We start from the raw sequence: 19,015 nt of genomic DNA, 5'->3' as shown, positions 1-19,015 counted from the left end.
TCCAATGTAACAATGTAATTATATAATACTAAGCATGTGTTACATTCCAAAAGTAGGTGGGAGTAAAATAGATGTTCCTTTTGTGGATTACAATCACGAAATAATTTATGCACACATAAACACACACACACACACTCTCTACATATTTAATCCTATATATATAGATATGTATGTATAAATAAACACATAAAAATATATGTTTACATATAAGTTTTACATATAAATATAGAAATAAAACTAATGTGTGTAATAGTTTTAATATTCTTGTCACAGAAAACAAGTTACCATTTAGTTTTTATATTTCTGATCATTATTAATATGGTATTTTCCTATATGTAGAATTTTGCTTCTTGATTCCACATGCTAAATTTTCTTTGATTCGTACACATTGTTGTGCTGCAGTGTATAATAGTCCATTACATGAATATAGCATGATTTATTTTTAACTTCAAATGTAAACATTCAGGTCATTTCCAGACTTGGGCTTTTACAAATGTTACATGAAGTTAAGACTTATTTGTTTCCCAGTGAACATGTGCAGGAGTCTTTCTAGATTATAAATCTGGGAGTGAAACATTTGAGTCTTAGGGAACCTGCATACTCAACTTCAAGGATAATGTCAACTGTTTTCCCAAATGGTTGTACCAATTAATACCACTGCCTGCCTTGTAGACGTTTTCCTGCATTATATCCTCATACTCTTGGTATTATAAGACATCTCCATCTTTGATCATTGAATGGGTATAAAATCATATTGTACTGTCATCTGAATTTGCAATTTCTGGGTTATCTTTAAAAGTAAGCATTTTTTTTTCATATGTATATAAATGAAAATGCCTGTTCAAGGCCTTTTCCTTTTCTTTCTAATAGATCCTGTGCCTTTTCATTCACAATTTTTAGCAGCTCAATATTGAAAACATATCTGAGTCCCAAATTATGTACCAGATACTGCTTTTGTATCAGGTGATGAATCGGTGAAAAAGACAATTTAAAAAATGTGCTATCATGGAGCTTACATCACAGTGGGAAGAGACAGACAATATACAAAATAAATATGTACTTAACATTCAGTAATATTAGGTGATGAGTCATTTGGAGGAAAGTAAAATGGGAAGGGGAGAAACAGGTTGCCTAAGATAAGGGGTGTCATTTTGAATAGGATGATCATGGAAGGTCACACCAAAAAGGAGATACTTGTTTTAAGATCAGAATTATTTATCAATTATGGAAGCTGACTGCTTGTGAGATATATTTGTAACAGATATATCCCACTATGTTTTAGTCTCCTAGCTGCTAAAACGAATACCATACAAGGGGTTGGGTTAAGCAATGGAAATTCATTGACTTATGATTTTGAGGCTAAGAAAAGTCCAAAATTGAGGCTTTAATCTGGATTACTGGAATCCTTTATAAACAGAATGAAAGTCAGATGGAGAGAGAGGCCACAGGGAGCAGCTAGAAGCTGAAAGTCAACGGAACTTGGAAGAGAAGGGAGAAAATGACGCTATGTGCACTGGATGTGACAGAAAAGCCAAGGACCAAAGATTACTGTCAGTCAGCCTCAGAACTCCACAGTCTTCAGGGAGAAAGCATCGCCTCACTGATGCTTTCTAGCCTCAAAACCATGAGCCAATAAATTCCCACTGTTTAAGCCAACTCACCGTATGGTATTTGTTTCAGAAGCTAGGAAACTAAAACAGTATAATAGCAAAAAATAAATGAGTATTTTTGTGACACTTGGGAAGCTATTAAAGTTTTTGGGGGAAATGCAAAGGCCCAATAATAATCTTAACACATTAAAAGAAGAGCAGTTTGGAGGACTTTTTCTACCTGCTATTAAGATATACAGTAAAGCTGTTGTAATCGACATAAAATGGTACTGATATAGGGACAATTAAACAAGCTGGAGAAACAACAGAGAAACCTGGAACAAACATATGCTTTAATAACACTTGACTTCTGACATAGGTGGCACTGCACAAAGCTGGGGAAAAATATCCACATGAAAAACAAGAAAATTTACAGCTACTTGTTACATTTAATGTTTATATTTACATATAATGTTAACATCTATGTGGCTGGATTGGAATCTACCCTCTCATTATTCTAAGGTGAGAAAAATTGACACACTTTTGTTCTGTTCCTTTTTTCATATTTCCTTTATACATTTATTAGATTTATCTTTTCTAAATTTCTAAAGGTACAGTTCCTCAAAAAAGGAGAGTGTTAACAAATGTTTCATAGTATCTCTAACTAACCACTTTGGATCTAACTTCCCCTGAATGTCTCCTGTGTATAGTACTCAATAACTTACCTGGGGAGTTCCTGTTTAAAAACTTTTCCTCTAATAACCATGGGTCTTCTCCTTGTTCCAACCCGAAGATCACTTCTGGTTTTGAAAAGCAATACCCTGTGAACAGGAAATGATTTAGGATTTAGATCAACTTCATAGACTTTGATACTTATGGATGTGAAGGAAGGTACAACTACAGGAGTAGCCCACTGCAGGTGTTCATTCGTCCTTTTCTTTGGGGGGGTGACTACAAAAACATTTTCTCTGATGCTCAAAGGGGATCAATCTCCTGAAACCCCTGAATCAAAAACATAAATAACATTACACTCTATTAATGGTCCATGTACACTGAGCTTTAAATAACGCTCTGCACAGGGACTTCCATGCTGGCCATGATGATGTAACTAATATGATGTAACATGTCAAACAATTGGAAAATCATGTGAAATCTATGAAAATATGGCTTTACACATTATACACTGAGCAGCGGCACAGATAATGGCAACCCCTGAGGAAGGAAACAAATGAGATGACCCCTATGATTGCTATAGCAATAATAGCATTTCCAGGCGACAGCACAAAAGGCTAACAACAAAACACAGCCTGATGATCTCAAAGCTTGGGTTTCAGGGAGGCCAAAGCAACTAGAATGTCTGGAGATTAATAATGCAGAAGAAAGAGCTGCCCTGAGAGACAGTCATGAAGATCTAGAGTAGGGTCCCTTGAGTGCTAATCTGCGCATTCATATAAGGAAACTTCCTAAGGTTACAGAAAGAAACACCTGAAAGCAGAAGGCTGAAAATGTCTATAGCACATGGAGAAATGGGGCATTTGGAAAGAGTAGAAAGACCTCCTAACACATGAGAGATTGCATATGCTGTTTCCAGAAGTAGACTGCCTTAGTACTCGGTCCAAATTAGTCCTAAACTAAAGGATGCTCTTGACTCGATGTAACAAACCTTAAAAACAAGCATTAAAGTGATAAAATGATTTCCAAATAATTTACTACATCCAAAAAAAAAATGCCCCAAAGTATTTCAATAAATACAATAAAATCTAATAACCAACAATGTAAAATTCATAGCACGCAGCACCCTATCAAAAATGAGCAGGCATGCAAAGAAGGAAAACATGTCCCATGACCAGGAGAAAATTCAATCAGGAGACGAGAACAAGAAATGACACATAAGATAAAGTTAGCCATTAAAAAGATAGAGAAAAACATGAGCATGGCAAAAGAGAAATAGAAAGTATAAGGAAATTCCAAATTGAAAGACTAGACAGGAAAATATACTCTTGGGGGTGGGGTGGGGGCAATGGATGGGATTAATAGAATTTAGACTCCACAGAAGAAAAGATTACTGAATTTTTAAGACAGCACTAAACATAATCAAAAAGGAAACAGAGTATAAAGATTGGAAAATGATTGACAGGAAGCATCAATGTGTTGATATTTTCAAAGGCTAACTGTTTTATTGCTTTCTCTATATTTTTTCTGATTTTATTTAATTGATTTCTGTACTATTTCCTTTACTGTAATTAATTGTGGCTTAATTTGCCTTTGTTTTTCAAGCTGTTTTATGATTGCATTTAGATCATGATTTGACATATTTTCTTTTTACATATAAGTGTTATTCTTAAACACTGCCTTAACATTATCACATACATTTTGATATGCTGTGTTTTATTTTCATTTACTTTAAAAATTTTTTTTTATTTTTTTGTGATTTTTTTGTTTGAGCTACTGGTTTAGCAGAAGCTATTTAATTTCCAGATATTTGTGTGCTTACTCATTTCTTACTATCATGGATTTCAAATTTATTTTTGTATTGCTTTTTTGAAGAACATTTCCTTTAGGGCTTAAATCCTATTACATTTATTGAAACATGTTAGGGCTAGCATATGAACCCAGTGAATGTTCCATATTTGCTTGCTTGTTTCTGGTTATAGTATTATATAGATGGCAATACTTTAAGTGGGTGATAGCATTACTCAAGTCTTCTATATCCTCATGATTTCTATCTACTTGTTCTAGTAGATATTGAGAAAGGAATTTTAATACCCAAATTTAATTGTGCAATTGTCTATTTCTTAAAATGGAGAAAGTGAAAGAAGCCACTCACAAAGACTACATATTCTATAGTTTCATTTATATGAAATCTCTAGAATAGGCTAATTTGTGGAGACAGAAAGTAAACTGGAGCTTGCTAGGGGCTGGGGGAGCAGAAATGGGAAGTGAGTGCTAATAAATACAGGGTTTCTTTTTGGGATGATGAAAATATTCTAAAATTAGATAGTGGTGATGGTTCCACATTTGTGTGACTATATTAACAATCACTGAATAGTATACCTTGAAAGGGTAAATTTTATGCCACATGAATATTATCTCAATGACGCTGTTTTAAAAAATAGTAAAATAAAATAAACCTTCCAACAAAGAAAACTCCAGGTCAAGAGTGCTTCTGTAGTGAATGTTACTAAACACTTAAGGAAGAAATAATACTAATTCTATAGCACTAGAAATGAAAAGGAAGGTCTTTGACCTGATAAAAGGCAGCAAGTAGAAACCTACTAACATCATACTTAGTGGTGCATGCTCGCCTGTTTCCCCTATTAGATCCTAGCCAATTCAATAAAAAAATAAAATGCATACAGATTAAAAATATATTTTTAACAGATGACAGTATTTAACATATAAAATATTCTAAGTAATCTGCAAAACATCCAGTATAAGCAATAAGCAAGGTTACCAAGGTCACAGGATACAATGTTAGTACACATTAATCAACTATATTTGTATATAATTCCAACCAACAATTAGAAATTGTTTGCATAAAAATCATGAAATACTTAAGGAAAAATATAACAAAGTAGGCTCAAGACAAGTACACTGAAAACTATAAAACACTGCAAAGGAAAATTAAAGAGCAGAATATGAGGTGATATACTCTTTTCATGGATCAGATACCAATCTTGTTAAGATGTCAGTTCTCCCCAAACTGATGTATACATTAAAGGAAATACTGATTAGAAACCTAACAGGATTTTAGGAGAAATTGTTAAGTGCTTTTGAAATTTAGAGGGAAAGGCAAAGAACCTATAATTGCTAACATTTTGTTTTTGAAAAATAGAACATTTGGAGGATTTTTACCTTCCTGATGTGAAACCTTACCATGAAACCAGATGAATCAAAACAGTGTGCTATTAATGTCAAGATAGGCATTTGGATCAATGAAACAGAATGGTGTCTGGAAATAGACCCATATATATCTATGGTCAATTTATTTTCATTAAAGTTGCCACAGCAATCCAATAGGAAAGAATAATCTGTACAGTAAACAGTGCTGTTAAAATTAGATTTTTGATGCAAATAAATAAATAAATAAAATAAACCACAATCCACACTTCATACCATACACAAATTAACTAAGAAAGGTTAAAAAAAAAAAACAAAAAACTAAACATAAAACTTAAAGCAATAAAACTTCTAGAAAAAACACAGGAAAAAATCTTAGGGACCTTGGCTTAGGCAAGAATTTTTAAATAGGAAAATTTCTATAAAGTACTACATATAAAAATTTTAAAAATAATTTTTACTTCAAGATGAAAACTTTTTGCCCTTCAAAAGATGCTGTTAAGCAAATAAAAAGGACGGCAATAGATGAGAAGTTTCCAAAACATGTACATTTTTAAAGTCCATCTAGAATCTGTATAGAACTCCTTAAACTCAAATACAAGAAGGGGGAAAAAAACCTACAAAACAAATGGGCTAAGGATCTGAACAAACTTTTTACAAAAGATAATACATGAATAGCCAAAAAGCGTATGAAAGTTGTTCACCATCATTAGCCATCAGGAAAATGCAAATTAAAACCCAATTAGAGAGGTGGGCAAAATGGTGGCATAGAGAGATGTGGAATTTAGTTAATCCCCTGGAGCAACTAATAAACAACCAGGAACAACTAGAAAATAATCTGGAACAACTGCTGGGGGACAACCGTGTCTCTCCACACATTGTACACCAACCTGGATTGGGTGGAATGGCTGAGATCACAGCATAAAATTTGTAAGTAAAAACTATGGAAACGTGCCTTGAGCCCCCTCTACCCATGGCAGGCTGAGCTGCAAGACCTCCCTGTAGGAGAAAGCAGCAGTCCCAGAGCAAGCAAATATAGCTCAGTTCAGCTCCAACTGAGGTTTTAAATAACAAATGTGGACTGGTGAATACAAGCTACAAACATAGACAACTCCCCACCAAGCAGCAAAGTACCCTGAGGTCACTCCCAGTGGAGAGGAGGTGAGACTGAAGGGAAAAAAAAATTTTTTTTAATTGAAAAAAAGAAGGAAAAACATAGAGGCTTTTAGAGACAATTGACCTTAAAGAGCCAGAAAACGCTGGGAAAGGGAGCCCAGAAGACCAGGTGCTCTCCCTGACCCATGGGCAAAACTGGGGGGCCATGGACTGGCTCTGAAAAGGAGCTTTCTTTCCCTTTTTCTCTCTCTCATTCTGAGTGGCTCAGTGGAGAAAGCCTCAGCTATTTTCAGTTCACAGCCCTCTGACCCAGACAGGGGTGGAGTTAACATAGTGAGAGAGACAAAAGAGCAATTCAAATGCAGAAGATAACTCCCTAGGGCATGTATCTTTCCTAAGAGGAAGAAGGTGGGGCCCAGCTCTAGTGCCTGCCTTCCCTTCAGAACTCCAACACCAAGGCCTGGAGGGAAAACAGTCAAAACAGAAACAACTTAAACTGAGAAGTAAAGGGGCCACACCTCTTTACCCCAGTGGGGAGTGACAGGCTGACAGGTGCCACCTGCTGGGCATGTTAGGAAAAGCACAGAGGCTAGACACCTCACAGAAAAGCCTGTCAATCTTCTAATAAACACCCTCAGGGAATCCTGACACTGAATACAGGCCCCTTCTGAGACTGAGCCTGTTCTGGTCTGGGAAAATCTGATTGGGGTAACCAAGAAAACCAGATGCCTAGACAACAGAAAACTACAAAATACACTAGGACAAACAAAGATATAGTCCAGCCAAAGGAACAAACTTACACCTCAATTAAGATACAGCTGAGATATTGTTTCACTTTAATGAAACAATCAATTAAAGATTTTCAAAGAAATATGTTACATCAATTCAAAAAACCAAATCAATGAGTTCACGGAAGATATGGTGAAAGAGATGAAGAATATAAAGAAAACACAGGGCGAACATAAAGTAGAAATCTAAAGTTTGAAAAAACAATTGGCAGAATCTATGGAAATGAAAGGCACAACACAAGAGATGAAAAACGCAATGGAGACATACAACAGCAGATTTCAAGAGGCAGAAAAAACCACTCAGGAACTGGGGAACAAGACACCTGAAATAGTACACACAAAAGAACAGATAGGGAAAAGAATGGAAAAATACGAACATTTCAGGGAACTGAATGACAATATGAAGCAGATGAATGTACGTATCATGGGTGTCCCAGAAGGAGAAGAGAAGGTAAAAGGGGCAGAAGCAATAATAGAGGAAATAATCAATGAAAATTTCCCATCTCTTATGAAAGATATAAAATTACGGAACCTAGAAGCGCAGTGTACCCCAAACAGAATAGATTTGAATAGACCTATGACAAGACACTTAATAATCAGATTATCAAATGTGAAAGACAAAGAGAGAATCTTGAAAGCAGGAAGAGAAAAGTGATCCATCACATACAAGGGAAGCTTGATAAGACTATGTGAGGATTTCTCAGTAGAAACCATGGGGGCAAGGAGGAAGTGGTGTAATATATTTAAGATACTGAAAGAAGAAAACTGCCAACCAAGAATCCTATATCTGGCAAAACTGTCTTTCCAATATGAGGGAGAGTTTAAAATATTCTCTGACAAACAGACAATGACAGAGTTTGTGAATGAGATACCTGCTCTACAGGAAATACTAAAGGGAGCACTACAGACAGATAGGAAGAGAGAGGAGTGAGAGGTTTGGAACACAATTTTGGGTGATGGTAGCACAACAATGTGAGTACATTTAACAGAGTTAACTGTGAGTTTGGTTGAAAGAGGAAGGTTAGGAGCATGTGGGACACCAGAAGGAAAAAGGAAGATAAAGACTGTATTGTATAACTCAGTGAAATCTAGAGTGCTCAACAATTGTGATAAAATGTACAAATATGTTTTTACTTGAGGGAGAACAAATGAATGTCAACCTTGCAAGGTGTTAAACGTGGTGATACCAGGGGGAAAAATACAGTCAATGCAAACTAGAGACTATAGTTAACAGAAACATTGTATTATGCTTCCTTTAATGTAACAAAGGCAATATACCAAAGCTAAATGCCTAGCAGAGGGGGACATAAGGGAGGGGTATGGGACTCTTGGTATTGGTGATGTTGTCTGACTCTTTTATTGTACTTTAGTTTAATTCTATTTTTCCTTTTGTACTTTAGTTTAATTCTATTTTTCCTTTTGTTGCTTTTTAGCTGTCATTTCTTTTTCTTTTTCTTTTTCTTTTGTCCTCTACCTTCTTTGACTCTTCCTCCTTCTTTGTGGAAGAAATGGAGATGTCCTTATACAGATAGTGGTGATGGTGGTAGATGCATAAAAATGTGATTATACAGGCAACCACTGATTGTTTACTCAGGATGGAATGTATGGTGGGTGAACAAAACTGTCTTAAAAAAACGGGTTGATGAAGAAATCTTGAGGGCACTATATTGAGTGAAATAAGACACATAAGGACAAATATTGTATGGTTTTACTGATGTGAACTACTTATAATATGTAAACGCATAGACATGAAATATAATTTACCAGGATATAGAACGAGGCTAACGAATTGGGAGTGGTTGCTTATTATGAGCAGAATGTTTAACTAGGTTGAACTTAAAGTGTTTGGAAATGGACAGAGGTGACCAGAGAACATTACTGTGAGAATAACTAAAAGTGCTGAATGGTGTGTGAATGTGGTGGAAAGGGTAGGCTCAGCGTCATGTATGACACCAGAAGGAAAGTTGGAGGTTAAAATATGGGAATGTATAAAACAGTGAATCTTGTGGTGGACAATGTCCGTGATTAACTGTATAAATATTAGAAATCTCTTTCATGAACTAGAACAAATGTATGACACTATAATAGGAGTTATTAATAGAGGGGGATATAGGGAAAAATATACCTATTGCAAATCATGTACTACAGTCAGTAGTATTTTAACATTCTTTCATCAGCAGTAACAAATATACTATACCAATACTATGAGTCAATAATGGACTGGGGGTGGTTACGGGTAAGGGAGGATTTAAGTTTTCTTTTTTGTCTTTATTTCTTTTCTGGAGTAATGAAAATGTCCTAAAAATTGGAAAAAAAAAATTAATTGTGATGGATGCACAGCTGTATGATGGTACTGTGGGCAATTATTTGTGAACTTTGGATCTTTGGATGATTGTGTGGTATGTGAACAATCTCAATAAAATTGAATTTAAAAACAAATAAAACCCAATTAGATACAACTGACAACCACTAAAAAGGTGACAATTTTTAAGACAAAAAATGCTGATGAGGAGGTGGAGCAACTAGCACTCTCAGGCATTGCTAATGGACTTGAAAGTGCACAGCAACTTCGGACACATTCGACACCTTTTTATAAATTTATAAATATAGTTTCTATGTAACCCAGGAAACCACTCCTAGGTCTTTACACAAGAAAAATGAAAAGATGTCCACACAGACTTGTAGTCAAATATGAATGGCAGCTTTATTCATAAGAGCCCCGAACTGAAAAGATCTCAAAGGTCTATTAACAAATGGTAGTATCTGCATTAAAAAAAAAAAAAAAAGGTAAACCACTAATATATGCAACAATATTCATGAATTTCATGCATTATGCTAAGTGAAAGAAACCATACAAAAAACAGTGTGTGGAGTATGATTCCATTAAAATGATGTGCTGGAAAAGGCAAAGATTCAGGGTGGAAGGAGGGAACTGACTGCAAAGGGATATAAGAAAATGTTTTGAGGTAATGGACATATTCTATATCATGATTTTGATGGCAGTAACTGACTGAATACATTTCTCAAATTCATGAGATTATACAAAGAAACTTGCTTAATTTTGTTTCTGTTAATTAAATCGCAATAAAGATGATTTTAAAAAAAACATTAATGTACTCGATAGGGAGATACACTTGAGGATTTGCTCATCCACCGAGACAAGGTGGCTGCAGTTCTCCAGCATCACATCTCTGTACAGGGTCCTCTGAGCAGGGCCCAGGTGCTGCCACTCCTCCTGGGTGAACTCCACAGCCACGTCCTTGAATGACACTGATGCCTGTAACAGCACATTTCTGGTTAATCTGAAGGGGCTAGAAAAGGGTTTACATAATACAAAATTATCTTTGGTTACTAATTCTCATCAGGTTTACTGTTAAGAGTTTAGGACAAAAACTATGATTTTTTAAATCACATTATCAAAAATCCAGCCAAACTGATGGCACACTCCATTTGCGAGGCCCTGGGGAAGCTGGCAGTCTTATACTTGCAGCTCTACATTCAAAATCCATCCAGAATTTTATCACTTCAAAGTATCACAACTGCTAACCTCCTTAAGAGCATCATTTTTGCTAGGAGTACTGAAAGAGCCTCCTAAATTGTTTCAACCACTGCCGTGGTAGAGCCTATCCTCAGAGTTATTTTAAATTATAAGTCAGGTCATGTCCTTTCTCAGCCCAAAACCCTCTAAAACTCCTAAATTACTGGAAAAAGAGACTGTGTTCACTAATTAGAAGAGACAATATGGTAGGGATGTCAATTATCCACAAATGGATAATATAGTAGAGATCTACAGATCCAATGTAATCACAATCAAAACCTCAGTAGGCTTTTTTTAGATAGATGACATGATTCCTAAAATTATATGGAAAAGGAAACAGCCTAGAATAGTGAAAACAATTTTGAAGAAGAACAACAAAGTCAGTAGACTCACATCACTTGGTTTCAAGACATACCATATGCAACAATTAATCAAGACAGTGTGGTATTAGCAAAGTGAAAGGCAGAGCAACAGAATGGAATAGAACTTTGGACACATTTGGCAACACATTTATAACACATTTATCCTGCTAATTAAGGTGCCAAGGCAATTCAATGTACAAAGTATATTCTTATAAAAAAGGTGCTAGAACTAATAAAGTGCCAATTAGAAAAAACATTTAACCTTAATTCCTACTTTGTATCACGCACAAAATTTAAATCAAAATGATCACAGACCTAAATGTAGACCTTTAACTATAAAACTTCTAGAAGAAAGCAAAAGAGAAAATACGTGTGACTTTGGGTTAGGCAGATATTTCGTAGACAAGGTCAAAGAGGCAAAACCTGTAAAAGAAAAAAAAAATGATAATTTAACAATTTATATACGAAAAACTTCTCTTATGAAAGACACTGCAAAGAATATAAAAGACAAGCCACAGACTGAAAGAAAACATCTGCATAACACATATCCAATAAAGGAGTTATACTTACATACATAAATAACATCCAAAACTCAGGTAGTAAGAAAACAAATTTTTCTTAAAATGAGGAAAAGATTTGAAAATACATTTTCAAAAAAAAAAAAAAAAAAAAGAAATACAGAAGGCCAATATTAAAATTAAAACCAAAATAAAATACAATGATGCATAGTTTAATTGGCTCAATTTTTTTTAATTGACAATATCAAGTATTCAAGATGATGGGGAGCAATTGGATCTCTCATATATTGCTGGTGGGAAAGCAAAATGGAACAGTCATTTTGAAAAATGGTTTGAAGTTTCTTATGAAGTTAAAAATACACTTGTGAAAAACTTCAGCAATAACATTCTTCTTTACCCAAGTGAAATGAACACAAATGTCCACCAAAAAAGTGAAAAAATATTCAAGTTTATAATTTTTATTCAGTGACCAAAACCTGGACACAACTCAAATGCCCATCAAATGGTGAATAGATAAATTATATGACATCCATAAAATAGATTACTGCTCAGCAATAAGAAGGAAAGAACAAAGAGGAAACTCCAAAACATTATGCTAAGACATGCATTCCCAACAGGGGCAACACTGCCCCCAGGGGGGCAAAGAAATGTTTTGTTTTGTTTTCCTTGCCCTGCCAAAGGAGACACCAATGAAAAAGAATAATCACAGGCAGTAGTGCTGTCTGACAGCCCCGGAATGTCTCCTTTCATCCTTACCGCCACTGAGGTCTGTGAGACTCAAGAGTTCTGAAAAAAAAAAAATTCTTGGGGCGAAAGTTAACTTAGATGTTATGGTGGTCTGTGGTCTTCCCTAGGGCCACAGTACATAAACAGATATTTATAGTGTACTGTGCTACTAAAATTTCATGGGGGCCCAATTAGGAAAAAAAGAAGCCTAAGAATGCGCCAGAGAACACAGGCTGGGGGAGTGGGGATGGAGAGACAATGATACAAATAAGCTTGAGAAATACATGTTAAGTGAAATAAGCCTGAATCAACTGTAGCATTCTAAACAATTCCATTTGTATGACATTCTGGAGAAAGAAAAACTATGGGAACAGAAATCACATCAGCGGTTGTTAGGAACTGGAGGTGGACCAACTACAAAGGGGCACGAAGGGATGTTTGGGGATGATGGAAATATTCTACATTTTGAGAATTCCATAAGTGTATATGTTGTTTGAAATTCATAGAACTGCACACCTTAAAAGGGTGACTATTACTCCATGCAAATTTACTTCAATACACAAAATATCCTGTATCAGATAGTTGTAGGAGATGATGAGGAAGAAGTATGGCCTTGGGGCCTTGGGAGCAGGTGCAATAGTGAAATACAGAACTTCCCCATTATGAACTGTCTTGTAGCCAGTTTATAAAGACTGTATCTACCCAAGCATGGACTTAAGTGGGCACAAGTGAACCTGAGGGGCAAGAAGGGCTTTACCAGACTCTGGTAGGTGCTGTGGGTCACAGGCCCAGTTCCCCATGTCAGCACCTCCCCCACCCCCTTGGGCCTCTGTGAGCGTCCATGTGCATTCTGCCCTGGCTTTCTCTGATGCCACTTCAGGAGCTTACCAGGCTCAAAGGAACTGCTACTGATGAATGCAACATCATGTGCAGGGGACTGGCTGTGCACTGAGGTGGGGGAACAAATGCTCTGTCTCCTCTCTCAGGGAACCCCTCTGAGGGACACTTGGACATTCCCTGTGGTTCCTCAGAGTATTCTCATAGACACTGAGCCCTATAACTAACTGAGGTGATGAGTTCAATAACTCAACCTTGGACTGGCTTTTCCCCTTCCCCATTTCTTTTGCCAGTGCACCATCTCCTCTTTCCTGGGGGTACTTTACAATACAAACCGCCTGCACTCAAGTCATGTTCTTGGAGCCTGGGGGAATCCATGCTTTGTCCCCCTCCACAAAGGCAGGCTCCACAGCTCCCTCCCTGCAATAGCCTTCAGTGTCCCACCAGACCCACCCATTTCACCTCTTCGCCACTCTCTGGCCACAGGGACCTGCTTGCTATTTGTTGAGCACCTCTGGCATGACTTGCACAACCCAGCTTTGGGGTGTTTGCACTGGAGGTTTCCTCTACCTCAAGTATTCCCTAAATTTCATCCCTAGACTTCTCCCCTCACTCCTTCAAATCTGTCCTCAAATATCTTCTTCTCAGGGAAGCCAACCACTGCATTTAAAATTAAAACACTTCCATACTACTTATCCTGCTTTATTTTTTCCATGTTGATTATCAAATTCCAATGTCTACAACATAAGGCCTTTTTTTACAAAAAGTTTACTTTCTCTTCTGTAACCTGAATGTATACTACACAAGAACACAGCTTTTTGTTTACTGTGTTCACTGCTATCTCCCTAGTGACTTGCACAGTGCATAGTTAGTGCTCAGTACATCCTCAATATATGAAGGATTAATAAACAAAAACTGCATGAAGGAATGCAAATGTTACAACCACTATAAAGGCCACTGTACAATATTCTGCAAAATGAATAATGCATTTAACTCTGACCAAATAGTCTCGTTTCCCACATTTGACCTCACAGTTTCACCTAAACAGATATGAAAAGATGTGTATGCAGCTTATTCATTATTTAAAAAAAAAAAAAAACAAAAAAAAACTTGTGTCTTTCAATAGGAAGCTGATTAAATAATCTATGGTACTTTCACATAACAGAATACTAAGTAGTTGCAAAAGTTTGAGGAAGCTCACTAAGTAACAATATGGGAAAATGCCCAGGATATATTGTTATGTGTGGGGGCAAAAGATGGGAGCAGGAGTTTATGTGTGCTAACCAATGTGTAATGGGGAGGAAATTAGAATGAAGAGCTTCATATTTGTTTGTCTCTCCCTAAACAACGGAAAGATATACAGAACTTACAATGAAAGTGGTTACTGTAGGAGACTGAGGACATTGGGACTGAAGGGGAGAGGGATGATAGGAGGACTTCCCAATATATAACCTTTTTTTTTTTTTTAATTCAGTTTTATTAAGCTATAGTCGCATACCATACTATCATCCATGGTGTACAATCAACTGTTCACAGTGCCATCTTACAGTTGTGCACTCATCACCCCAATCTATTTTTGAACATTTTCCTTACACCAGAAAGAATCAGAATTGGAATAAAAAAATAAGTAAATAAAAAAAGAACACCCAAATCACCCCCCCATTCCACCCTATTTTTCATTTAGGTTTTGTCTCCATTTTTCTACTCATCCATCAATGCACTGGATAAAAGGAGTGCGATCCACGGGGTTTTCACAATCACATTGTCATTGTTATACAATCGTCTTCAAGAGTCAAAGCTACTGGGTTGGAATTTGGTAGTTTCAGGTATTTACTTCTAGCCATTCCAATATATTAAAACCTAAAAAGTGCTATTTATATAGTGCCTAAGAATGTCCACCAGAGTGACCTCTCGACTCCACTTGAGATTTCTTAGCCACTGAAGCTTTATTTCGCATCCCCTTTTGGTCAAGAAGATGTTCTCAATCCCATGATTCTGGGTCCAGATTCATCCCTGGGAGTCATATCCTGCATTGCCAGGGAGATTTACACCCCTGGGACTCAGGTCCCATGTAGCAGGGAGGGCAGTGAGGTTACCCACCAAGGTGGCTTAGTTAGAGAGAGAGGGCCACATCTGAGCAACAAAGAGGCACTCAGTAGGAGACTCTCAGGCACAATTATAAGCAGGTTTAGCCCCTCCTTGCAGCAATAAGCTTCGTAGGGGCCAGCCCCAAGACAGAGGGCTCAGCACATCAAGCGGTCAGTCCCCAATGTTTGTGAGAACATCAGCAACAATCCAGGTGAGGAAGTCCAACACCTCTGCATTCTCCCCCAGCTCAGTATATAACCTTTTAAAACTTAGTTTTGACAGTTGGGTGTAATGAAGTGGAGAGCACCAAAACAGTTGAATACTTGCTCCCTCAATTCTCATTATCTAGAGTGTGCTGCCAGAACAAACTTGTACATCCACCCTCAAACACTGAAGTTCTAGGTTTCTGATTGGACCAACCAGAACATATTCTGTTGTTTTCTCATCAGCAGCCCCTAGATTAAAATAAAATTTAAGAACTGATAAAGATAGGAATTATTAGTATAACAATAGATAAAATAAGAAAATATCAACAATTATAAAAATACATTTAAAAACCTAGGTAAAAGGTACAATTTTCTTGGATAATCTAGTGAAAAAATATAGATAAAGAAAAGACATCTAGACTAGACCTAGTATTGTTTAATACAGTGATTCAATCATCTATGTTAACACACAAAATGCTCCCACAAAATTTAATTTTATTGGAGAGTTTCAAGAATAATAGGTAATTTTCTCATACATATTATTTTAATTTTTTACAAAAGAGAAAGTGCAGGTAAGTGTCCCAACAAGGCTAATATAATCATAATACCATAATTGGTCAGAAACAAGAGAAAATAAAATTACATGCTGATTTAGCTTGAGAATACAGAAAAATCAAAATATAATGTTAGCAAAAATTAAACAGCAAATTAAAAAAAAAAAACACTCATACACTCATTAGCAGGCAGGGTCCATACAGAACTTCAAAAATTGATTAACAATACAAAATCCATTTAACTTATTCCCAGTATTTATAGATTAAAGAAAACATGCTATATCTTTACTCCAATAGATACAGAAAAAGTATTCAGTATAATTCAGTGCATCCATGATTCAATTAAAATCTTTCCTAAATGGTTTAAAAAGTGACAATATTGATAAAGGATGTCTAACAGATGCCAACAGCAATCATCAGAGTTAAATCCATTATAATACAAAGTAGAGAAATGACTGAAGAGCTCACCTGAAATGTGTTCATTTTCTGCTTCTCTTGGGAGTGTAGAGAACTGTGAAGGTTCTACTGGGGGAACAGGATAACCAGGGTAATGACAGCCCATCTGCCTTACAGCTACTGGGGTCACCTTCCCACAGTCTTAGCACCCCAGCTGGGCAACAGCCTCCCTATGGTAATATGGCCCTCTGGTCCTTGAAAAGGCATGAGAAGGATCATGTGCTCTACATGTCATAAGGTGTCATAAGGTGGGCGTCATAAGGTGAAGATCTTTTTCTCTGACTTAGGTGATTACCAGCAACAAAAAACTAACATATGATTAAAGCACACCAAAGGACGACATTATTCTCTTTTTTAAATGAATACAGTTAAAAAAAAAAAAAAATGACTTGGACTGCCTCCTTTATCTCTCCCTAGAAATGTGGTTTCCCCCCTTGAGTTAAAGAATCCACAGAAAGCCCTGTAAAAAGGATACGATGATTTATGGCAAATATATATATGTATTTTGTTGTTGTTGTTGTAACTGTGGTGTAGTTTCCCAAAAGGACATCCTAATAAGATGTTTCTGGTGACATAACTATGACAGAGCAAATGGCACTGTGTTGACTCCTGGTTGTCACAAATAATCTGAGCGAACATGGTAAACTCACCGAAATTTAATACCATCTCAAGATCCTGAGACTCAGATTTGTGTGCGTTCAAACTCAGGTGGTTACACCGACCTCATAGGATCGTAGTGAGGTTTACGTACGCCAACCAAAGAAAAGAATAAAGTATCTTGTAAATATAATAGCAGTTATCACTTACTCAGTAGTTAGTACCCAGGACTTTGCTAACTACTTTACAGGTGACATCATATCTAACTTTCAGAGCACCCTGAAGCTGTCATGAATATAGCCGTTTGTAGGTAAGAAACCTCTTACCCAGGTTACTTATCTCGGTCTTTCTGGCTTCAGGGCTCGGGTTCTCACAGCAGACCCAAAGCCTGAGCTTTCTGGAAAGTTCACTGTCAAAGTTACAAACATTCCCCTCCCAACACCTGCAAGGGGTTTTCCCGGCCGGGATACACCCGGACCGGCACACGGTCCTCAAACACCCCGTCCCGACCCGAGCACCTTCTCCTGACGAGGACTCAGCCCACCTGCGACCTGGGAGTCCGGGGGCCGCGGGTCGCCCCCACTGAGGTTCAGGCCGAGCCCGTGCACTAGGGAGTCCTTCTCGGGACCTCCCAACCCCGCCCTGCCCCCATCCGGGTCACAAGCCCACCTCTTCAGCAATTTTCCGGGCCGCGCGGAGTCCAGGTCCCAAAGGTGTGCACCCGCACACCTGCTTGCACCCGAATAGCCCAACAGCGTCTGCCAGTAAGGGAGGAGAGGCCGGGAGCGCTCAGATTGCACATGCGCAAAGGGGGGCCAGAAATTTCCGGAGTGCTGCGCGGTGTTGAAAAACTACGTGTCCCGTAAGGCTCTGCGTGTGCCCGGAGGGGAGAGACAGCAAGTGAAAAACTTGGTCCTGGGAAGTTAGAAGTAACAGGAGAAATGCCTTACCTCGTGGACCGGATTCGGGATGTGTCCCGATGGTCCCGGGTCTCCGGCGGTTTTCGCATCTGCATTATATGGGGGTCCCGTGGCCTAACTAGGGGAACTCACGGGTGGACTGCAATTTTCCAAACTGTTTGCTAAACCGGAGCGGTCTTGAGAATTTGTTCTAATTGAATTGGGTTTTCCGTGTTTACAGAAGTGAACCTTACTCGGCATCGTGTGCCGTTCTTCTATGAAGGACAGTGAGTTTGTTTTCATAAAAAAGTTCAACTGTTTATTAACAAAATACTCTTTTTTATTGAATGCAATTACTTATGTGGAAGTCCTTGAACCTCTACTGCCTAAGCTGAAGTATAAATTATCAACCCAAACACGTTTATTTGTTGTATACAAACTGGACATTTTATGCAAATTTCTCACATGACAAATTCCTTTTAGACTTGGGCACCAAAAAAAGAAAAATATTGGATATTTTTAAAAGAAGTTTGGATTTCGTTTAATCAGGTATTTTGAATGATTCATTGAATTTGTTTTCCATTGTAAACCAGCAAATTGCAGAATTTATATTAATTTCCCTATGAATGTATTTATTATTTATTTTAATCACTTCTTTATAAACTATGAAACTACTAAGCGTCTGACTGAAAAAAAATCACGGAAATCCCAATAAGAATGAATCAATTTCTTGGCCACAGACATGTGGCAAGAGTGTATACTTGTTTAACTGCATGAATATTTCTTTTTATTCTTTTTAATTTAAAAAAATGGCGATATCATTTAAGAAATTTTAAATTAAAAAATCACATCACCCACTTTAACATGACAATATCAGTTTGCATATCTTTTTCTTTTATTA

The sequence above is a fragment of the Choloepus didactylus genome, chromosome 10 (genome assembly GCF_015220235.1).
Source record: "Choloepus didactylus isolate mChoDid1 chromosome 10, mChoDid1.pri, whole genome shotgun sequence".
NCBI lineage: Eukaryota > Metazoa > Chordata > Mammalia > Pilosa > Megalonychidae > Choloepus > Choloepus didactylus.
Note: the sequence above shows the minus strand (reverse complement) of the source record.